This window comes from Mustela putorius, unplaced genomic scaffold (genome assembly GCF_011764305.1).
Source record: "Mustela putorius furo isolate JIRA1106 unplaced genomic scaffold, ASM1176430v1.1 tig00000585_pilon_pilon_pilon, whole genome shotgun sequence".
NCBI lineage: Eukaryota > Metazoa > Chordata > Mammalia > Carnivora > Mustelidae > Mustela > Mustela putorius.
Window position 1 is genome coordinate 11,756,421 of NW_025421424.1, and position 9,889 is coordinate 11,766,309.

The 9,889-nt window shown below is 42.9% G+C and overlaps 1 long non-coding RNA gene and 1 other non-coding gene across 2 annotated transcripts; both read right to left on the reverse strand.

The window, feature by feature from the left end:
* Nucleotides 1–1,410: 1,410 nt before the first annotated feature.
* Nucleotides 1,411–1,821, reverse strand: LOC123392568. The gene has a single exon (XR_006607312.1).
* Nucleotides 1,822–3,049: 1,228 nt separating this feature from the next.
* Nucleotides 3,050–8,572, reverse strand: TMEM167B. Its single transcript, XR_006607294.1, has 3 exons — nucleotides 8,416–8,572; nucleotides 6,326–6,457; nucleotides 3,050–5,575 (listed from the first exon to the last, which is right to left on the reverse strand). It is a non-coding gene; the product is annotated as a transmembrane protein 167B (long non-coding RNA).
* Nucleotides 8,573–9,889: the final 1,317 nt, after the last annotated feature.

The following is a 9,889-nucleotide window of genomic DNA, read 5'->3' on the forward strand; positions in this document are numbered from 1 at the left end:
AACTAGTCCTATTGGACATTTTTGCAATTTGTTAAGTCATCTTGCTGAAAAGCTAAGGATCTAGAACAAAACAGCATATGGGGTGCCTTCAAGGCTCAGTTGATTAATTATCTGTTAATCTCAGCTTGGGTCTTGGGTCTTGGGGTCATGAGTTCAGGCCCCACATAAGGCTGGGTATGGAGTCTACTTTAAGAAAAAGAAAACACTGTTTTTGGCAGGGGACAGGTATTTATATTTTGTAAACTGGGCTCATTCCAAACATAGATATATCAACATTTCTGGCAAACTTGTATGTCAGCCACTGAGCTAAGTGTCAGGGACATAGCCCATTCTCTTAATGAGCTTACCACACCATAATTCTGGTAACTCTGTGTAGCATTAACATTTATGCTGAGGTCACACTTAACGTATTTCAGACCTTCCGGATTTAGTCATCTGCTGAGCTCTACTTTTCCATAAGGGTTCCATCTTCCTAGACCTGGCTCCTTGCTACTGTTCATTCTCTAATTCTGCTGTCTTTTTGCCTGGGAGTCAATTCCCTTTTGTCAGTTTATGCTGTGAAATACAGCCCCTGATTATTATAAATGTGGTTCAACAACCTGGTGCTTGGGTTTGAAGGTTATCTAAAAACATTAACCACATTAATGTGGTTTCTAAAATTTTAAGTTACTCAGGGGAACCTGCTGTTAGATTGGACAAGAAATGGCAGAACTTTCAGAAGATTGTAGGGTCAATTCCCATTTCTAAGTTTGGACAACATATGCATTGTTGAATAATTCAGATATGAATTTCTTCCTGTTACTCAGGTACAGGGTCCTTAAGTTCCATTGAACTATCGCGGCTCCTCTTCCACAGAGATACTCCAACGTATTCAGAACATTTGCTGCTAAGTGGCAATATCAAGTTTCAGTTCTCATTATTTAGAATGGCTGAAAGGGGCAGAGAGGGGTGACTCTCTAGCTAATCATCTCATACAGGTCGATACTGAGTATTAAAAAATGTATTATCGTGACCCATAAACCGAGTCTTAAAAATATAGACTCGTGGACCTCTTTAATAATTCTAATTTAGTAAATCGGGGGGGGGGGTGTCCCCGGAATCTTTTTATAAGCTCTCCAAGTTCCCTTATGGAGATATATATATGTATAACCTTAAGCGGCATACACTGTACAGGGGGCCACCAGTGTTAGTACCATACAAAGAGTCATCACACGTCGGGCCTAAAGGAAAAAAGGAAAGGGACTAGGGAAAAGCACTGCAGCACCAAACAAGGCGTCCGTGGCCTTCCCGCTCCCGGGAAGGTCGGGCGATAGCTCCTTCACCCCCGCCTCAGCCCCCAGCGCCGGGCCCCGCCACCGCCTTTTAACGTTTAGCCCCAAAGCCACGGGCGATCACGCTCCGGGGCCGGGCTCAGATCAGAATCGCCTCGATAATCAGCGGCCCGAGACAAGCCCGGCCTCGTCTATCTGATCAATTCATCACTTCTGAGCGCCGGGCCCCGTTAAGACCAGCTCCGGGACCGCGGCGTTGCCGCCGCCCAAGGGGCCTCGCTGCACACAGCCCCGAGGACGGGGCTTCGCAGGAGGAGAGCTTTTCATCTCGGGTTGGCCCGGCGGGGCTACGGTCTCAACCCGATCAAATAAGATCAAGGTGTAGGCGGGGGGAGGGGCTCAGGGAAGGGCGCTCACACTCGTCTTGCACGCCTCATGCGCACACTCACGCATTCGCGCGTCCATTCACTCAGCCCACACGCGCCATCCACGCAGCACCGTAAAAACACACAATCCACCCAGTCCCCAAGCCGTGCTCCCTCCGGGAAGGAACCGGAACTCTCACCCTCTTTTAAATCTCTCCGCCCCCCTCCGGCCTCGGAGGATTATGGGAGGAACCACTGAGCTTAGCCTTTCCCTCGGTGTGCGCTTTGCTGCCCCCGCGTGGCCCGGAGGGGAACCCGGGTCCCAGAGAAAAACCGGACAAGTTTCCACAATACTAAATTGTGATGGTCTTAAGATCTTTGTGCAGGTACGTGCTTATATCCGTATATGTAGCTTTCCTTTGGTCTTTGACCCAAGTCTTTGATTCAGGTTCTGAATATAAGATGATTCAGTGTAGGGGGTTTATAGGTGACCTAATGCTTTCCCGTGGAAAGGCAAATCCTGGTCACTAACCAGTATCAGCTTCTCCAAGAGCTACTCCCCCACCCCACCCCCCCCCGGGGAAAAGGAAAACACCACTTTAGCAAAGAGAAAGGTGGGAATAGATTGTTTAAATCCAATGTCTTGGGAGTCAGGATACTGTGAAATGAGTAAAAGTAAGAAGGCATATCCCTGGCATTTACAAGAGCCCCCTTGTTACCGGGAACTTGACGCTATCTATGGCATTCATATTGCTGAACCTTCACTTAACTTTCACATCCATTACAGCATGTCTAACTTTCAAACTCCAGAATAAGTAGTGAAAAAAAAGTAGTGTTTATATAATGCGAATTAGCTCCATTCATACTGGGGAACACGCTTTTAATGTCTCAGTTCCTTCTTTCTCCTTCTTCAATGAAAAAGGTATGTGTGTGGGTAGGATAAATCAGAATTTTGTGAATTTATAATTTGTAACTGCCAGTTCCACCATACATTTAGAATAAACAAATAGGGGGATACTATCCATTTATGTGCCATGGCTGGTTAACCTGATTACCTCATTTGAATGTTTATGGCTGGTAATAACATAATATTTGTCTTTTAATAGCAGGGGTAGATAAAATGTATTGTTGTCTTATTTAACATGCTTCAAAACTTATCCATATATATATGTATATATATGTAATGTATATATTTATATATATAAGCTGATACATTATTAGCTCCCTCAAAGGAAAAAAACTGCACCTTCACAAATTCTAAACTACATCGTATATTTGGTGACCATCACAAGGGGTCAACTGGAATAATGATATTCACTAATGTAAACTAAAAGGGTATACTTGGGTAGAACCAAGGGGAGTATTGAACAACGTTCAATGAATTCATCATGTGACAAATAAAATGGACAAAAATGGTAGGGAAAGAAATTTTATTTTCAAGGATTTGTGCAGATAATGGTGAATAAAAATTTGTATTTTAACTATAAAAGGCTGACTTCATTCCACCCTGGCATTCAGAGCTTACGGTAATGCCACTTTGAATCTGAGGCAATATCACTTTCCCCCTTCTTCCACCCCAAAACATTCCCTCAGAGGAACAACTTCTACAATTTTCACTCAAAAAACATATGACACATCAACCAAAGCAATGAGTTAAACAGCCTTCTACTTCTCTGCTTACATAAAGGCAAGAAATGAAATAAGCTGTGTATTTGTTTCTTGCTGCAAGTTGCCTTCATTCTGTGCACTTTTTGGTACATTCTGTTAGGAAAACATCTCAAAATATAACAATTTATGTCAAGATGACCCACCGGGGAGGCTGTAAAAATTGGTTTCAAGGCCTAGAACTGTGAAATGAAATGGGTTTAAAATCCGAAGCAGCTCTCCTCACTGAGCTTAGAGACATTAGCCCTATTGGAAAACAAGTCATTAAAGCTACAAAATAACAAGTGCAAAACATGCTGAACCTGTATTTCCAGGGAGTAACCTTCCTGCTGGCCAACAGGTCCCAAAAACACCTACAAGGTGTAACTCTTTTTTTCTGTCCCAATAGATGTCCTTTCCCTCGTCAAAGATCCTCAGAAGAGACAATGGAAAACATACTAATCATTGAAATTGATTTTCCCTCGTCAAAGATCCTCAGAAGAGACAATGGAAAACATACTAATCATTGAAATTGATTTACCCTGTCGGCCAATTCTTGGAGACAAAAAAGCCACAATTCTGAGATGATTAGACATGTAGTGTTTACTTGAGGACTTTTTACACCTCTAGAAACTCTCAAACCACTAAACTGGCTTATTTCAGAACCAAACTTTCTAGCAGCTTTTCTTCGGACAAAAGACAATTTCCTGCCACACAGGGGTCAACCACAACTGATTTGTCCACAGTCAAGTTTTACTGGAATGGACAATTCAATTGGTTCCTATGTTGATGCCTGATTTTTACAAGAATTAGACTAACACTCTCTTTTTTAAAATGGAGAAGTCTTCCCTTCAAATGTTGAGTCATCTAAAATGATTTGTGTAAGAATTGCCATATCCATGGAAAAGCCCATTAATCCCCATTGCAAACATCTGTTTTACTTAACTTTAGAAAATACCCTCATTTTATTTGTGGATTCTGTGAACTTTCCAAACATGCCCATGAATAGCAGCAACTTCTCTCACTCATTTTAATTTATCATGTTCTTGTAATACAAAGAATTTCCAAGAGCTAGGTAGAGAGTACTCCAATATGAGGAAAACTAAGAGTTGCCCAAGAAAAACAAGTGATCAATTAAAAATTGCCATAATAATCCAGACTCAAACAAAGTAAGGTTGTGTCTTGGATAACATGACAAAACATCCATCTAACATCACAATAAATTCTTAAACTAGATGACCTTACTAGTGTATTAATTATATACTAGATTTCTTTTACCCTAACTGCAAATATATTAAAAATTATTTCTTCAATACTTTCTCTTTCCCCTAGTGGTGGCATTTAAGACTGAGTAACACTATTTAGCACTCAGTAATTCAGAGCATATAAAAAGGCTTTAGGAAAATTGCAACAGTGGATTCATTTTCCATATACCATTTGATGGGATAAAGTCTCCTTTGGGGTATATCGGTAAATAGAACATTTTTCCTTATCAAGTTACCGCTTTTTGGTCTCATTATGGACAGTTAATTCCCAAATCTTATGTAGGCCCGGATTTTCTTGGCAAACTCTTGAGCTACCAGCACACAGTACATTTAATTCATCTGTCCTCTTTTTGCAGTGAGGACCATGCCTCTCTCTCTTATGTTCCCAGATGGGTATATGAAAGAGAAATTTCCAAAGCCAAAAAATTTTCTTGGCATTGTGTAACTCCTGTTCCCCACCCCCGACAACCCCACCAGCTCACCACCCCTCCCCGCCCTCACCAATTTGCCAAATCCAAATCAAACAGTGGAAAAAAAAAAAGTAAAGTCTTGAAAATTCTCTCTCTTCTCAAGAGGTGTGAATACTGAGCCTCAGTTTGAAAAGATCCTGATGATAAGCTGGAGAACAGAATAGATGACAGGTTTTTATGCAGGAGGTATGTAATCTTATCACTGTGGGGTGTAATTTATCTGGACATCATATGCTCTCTGCTGAGGACTGATTCACACAGATCCAAAGAAGTTGGCCTTCTGGAGTCCCCTGAAGTATAAATAATGTTTGTAACCATGAGGAATTTCCCCCCTATATGGTAGGGGCAAATGCTGTGGTGTCATCTTGGGGACTTTGATGATTTTAGCTGAGCTCTCTTACGCTGGGCCCAGGCCCCGGACAGTTTCTTCACTCTCATCCTCTTGGTTGGCAGCTGAAGAGACGGATGCTTTGGAATTCATTTTACAAACAGGACGTAAAAGGCCATTACAACACAGGCGATTGCCACAGCAGCGTGCAGCCTGGTTCCAATCACAGCGGCTGGCAGACAAAAGTAAAAAGAGAAAAGAAATCACATCCTGCCTTTCATCTAAGTCCTCATTTTCAAGGTGGTATTTTGAAATCTCTAGTCACGATGAAGACACCTATCAAGGTTCTCAAGAACCCACCCAAGGATGCATTTAAATACTAGCCATAAGCCGCAGATTCTAGGTGAATACCCTGTTTTTATTTTGTATTTTTTGTAGTTTTTATTTTGTTCTATTTTGAAAAAAGATGTAGGTAGGTAGGATATACCCTTAATAAAAAGTAAAAAGTAAAAAAAGCATCTGAGTTAATGAACTCAGTCTTTTTTTTTTTTTTAAGATTTTATTTATTTATTTGATAGAGAGAGACACGAGAGAGAGAGAGAACAGAAGCGGGGGAGTGGGAGAGGGAGAAGCAGGGTTCCCGTCAAGCAGGGAGCCTCAATCCTAGGAGGCTGGGATCATGGCCTGAGCTGGAGGCAGATGCCCAACAACTGAGCCACCCAGGCGCCCCAATGAACTCAGTCTTAAAAGAGACTCCAATATATTCTTTTCTGAAAGCAGGAAAACTTTTCATTGGGAAGAAATTCCAACAGTTCTAGGCCAGTGTAAACTGCTTTTATTTAGATGCTTTTACCCCACAGAGAATATTAAAATTACCTTGATGCTAAAATAAACTTATATAAAAGTGGAACCAAACACACTGCAGGCCAATCCCCCTCCCCCCTACACTTAGAAGCACCCCACTGTCCAGGGATGATTATACCTTTGTAAAACACACCCCAAACTCCCTTCTTCTCTGATAGCAGCCAGGTTTTGAGACGAGGTACCTTCTTGAAGTAAGCACAGGTGCAAACAAAGAGCAAACCAAACACCAGAATCCCATCCAAGGAGTACACTGTTACAGAAAGAAAAAAAAACACACATACACCTTTGGTACAAGTCTAGCTTGCGACAGGTGATCCCATTTGAAAACTCCAAAGAGAACAGAATGATATAATATCCAGATTCTAAAATCAACTAGCAATGCCAACACTTGACAAGATTGAGCCAAAATCCTGGGACTAACGAAGTTACTTTATTGTTCCCCAAATTGCTTGGAGACAACCCCCTTAGATTTCACTGCACCCTCTCCTCCCCTTTCAAGAGCTATAAGTCCTGAGAAGAGTGCATCACAAATCAGTCTCCCAGAAATGGTCAGTGTTGGTAAAAGTTTGAGAGAGGCTTAAGAATCCTTGGAGCCTGAGCTGAAGAAAGTACCCATGTTGCTATTATCAGTCACTCATGTGATAAAGGAGAGCCAGATGTTTAGCCAAGTCTCTCAAATCTGCCTTTGTTGAAGAATATGTTAAGGCAAAAACTAAAGCTTTATTGGAAATACCAAGAGTTAGAGTTCATAAAACTACAATTTTCCTATGCTTATCTTACACCTCATGCACAATATTCTACTTACAAACCAAATTTCAGCTAGAATAACAGGTTCTTGTTAAAAAAAAAAAGTATCTGAGGTATCAACATAGAACAATTGTGGAAAAAAGTGTTGAACAATTAGCTCTTTTTCTTGCATATGTAAAACAAGCCATTTCTTGTACATGTAAGCACAGTGAAGCACCCAACTGCAAATAAGTAAATAAATAAATAAATAAAATTAAAAAAAAATTCAGACCATAAAAGGAGGGAAGGTAACTAAAATTTACTCAGTGATTATTACGTATCAGACTGCTTTCTTATTTCCTGGCTCAGATGATTTCTTCCTCCAGTGATGTTCCTTCTGGTACTGTGCTTAGTAACTTCAGACCTGTGACTTGCCCAGGAAGCTTCAAAAGGTTATTTTACATAATCAGTAGCTGCCAGTTCCGCATCACTCTATCTCCCTCTCTCCAGTAAAACTATCTCATAGCCAGCTGTCTCATAAGAAAGGGTCCGGTAAATTAACACATACATGCAATTCTTATGATGAATGACAGTTTAATATATTCTTTAACTTTCATAAGTTCTTGCAGACAATGCCAAAATTTACTGCCAGGCTTATGGAAAAGGTACTTCTAAGAAATACCTTCCTATGCCCCTCAAATCATACTAGGAGGCCTTCTCTTCTTTCCTGTAAAGCTGACTCTAAAAACCATAAAAGTCCTGCTTCCTGCACCTCCCTGGAATTCGGCAATCATGTCTATAAAGTGTTTGAAGGCGTCTGGAAAATTAGGTCGGATAAACAGGGTTGCAACTGCCACATCGTTTAGAAGAGGCAGTCTCTAAACTCAACCCCTGCAACACTAGCCAGGATCTCCAGATAGATCACTCTCAGGCAGGACTTGAGAATCAAACAAGAAAAAGCTTTCTGGCATTTTTTTTCAAAACAAGAACTTTGTTTAAAGGTCTACATTCGCCTCCAAAAAGTGTGAGGCTTGGCACTCTCTGGGATTTTTTTGGTCCTCCCAACGAAGCTACAGTCCGAAAAGTATGAAAACGTAGGGGCTGAGACGAGGATCCTCTCTCTTCCCTGGTGCAAAAGCAATAGTTCAACTGGGACTACCCTGCCCAGAAGTCTTGCAAGGGCTAGGACGAACTTTTAGGAAGGGGGAAGAGAAAGCACAGACTTTCTCTTCCTAAGGACTGATGACTCGTGTGGAGTGTGGAGACGAAAGGCACTGGTATTTCTAGATGAGCACTGGACCCGGGAGCCGCGGAAGGGTTTGGGGAACAAGGGTTTGGGGAACAAGGGTTGGGGCACTGAAAGGCCAAGGTGGGGCTGGGCTGGGAGGGGGCGGGGAGAATGGCCACGTCAGTCCCGGCCCCGCCCGCCACGTTTCTCCTCGTCCTTTACTCCCATTCTCCACTCTGGGTATTGGCTCTCACCGTTCGTCATGGCGGCTGGGCCCGGGCCTGGCTAGGGGTTCCGGGATCAGCTGTGAGTGGTATCGGTGAAGACTGGAGAACCCAGCTCCGTGTTGACACTTCCCGATCGGGGCCGCAGCGACGGGTAGAAGGCGTTGTACGCAGGCGCAAGGGCAGAGAGGCGAGCGCCGAATGCACTCAGGAGTGGCTAGCAGATTGCGGAGCTAGGGGACTCGTTTGGGCGGTGCTTGCTGTGTACACACGCGTAAAAGCGGGCTTTCCGGGAGGCTTCTGAAGTGGCCATGGTAACCACATTTTTCCGGGTGTCTTTGCGGCAGTAGCGCGGAGGCCTAACCTGACCTGTTCATGTTAGTGAATTTGGATAGGTAAAGGCTTGCAGCTTTGCACTTTTTTTCTGCGCTGTGACAGCTAGTGTGTGTGTAAGCCGCAACCTTCCTGCGACGGAAAGGTCTCGGTCCTGGGATTCCAACTAAGAGAACCCTTGACAGGGCGCCTGGGTGGCTCAGTGGGTTAAAGCCCCTTCCTTGGGCTCAGGTTATGATCCCAGAGTCCTGCGATCGAGTCCCACATTGGGCTTTCTGCTCCGCGGGGAGCCTGCTTTCTCCTCTCTCTGTCTGCTTTCCTCTCTGCCTATTTGTGATCTCTGTCTGTCAAATAAACAAAATCTTTAAAAATTAAAAAAAAAAAAAAAGACAACTCTTGACAGCAGGGCTCATGAGGTCTCCAGACTTGCTTTTGGTGCGCTGCCCTTTCTTACCTTTACTTCTTTTATTTTCCTTCTTTTTTTTCTCTTTCTTTCTTTCCTTTTGCTACTGGGTACGCCAGAATTTTTTCTCCAGTTTTACTGAGAAATAATTGACCTACATCACTTTATCACTTCTTTCTTACTCCTTATGGAAATCAGGATAGTTAGGCTCTGAACTCTCAGAATGAAGTAAGAAACATAACAGAAACAAGCCACATATTTCAGTCCCTAAAGCTCCACTCTATCGGGAAACATACAGATAAGTGCCTGTTTCTGTGGATCTTCCTTTAAACTTTCAGGAGAGGCCCAATACTCTGTTGTATTTAGTTAAATGCTGGGGTCACCTTGGACTGTTTAACCAGAAATCGGGGATATCAAGACAGCGCTTTTCACAAAACTTTCACAAGCTGAGGAAAGAGATCTACAGCCTAATGATGGGGGTAGAGTAGAGGAGACAAAGCCGCAAGTTGCATTTTGTAATTCAAATTTTTAATTGGGCACAACTCGACCTGCTTTATTAAAATGCAAGGGGCGCCTGGGTGGCTCAGTCGCTGAAGCCTCTGCTTCTTGGTTTGGGCTCAGGTTACTGTCTGGGGTCCTGGGATGGAGCCTGGGTGGGGCTTCTGCTCACTGGGGAGTCTGCTTGTCTCCCTTTCCTTCTGCCCACCCCTCCATGCTTGCTTGCGCGGTCTGTCTCTCAAATAAAAAAATAAAACGTGGCGAGAGTGC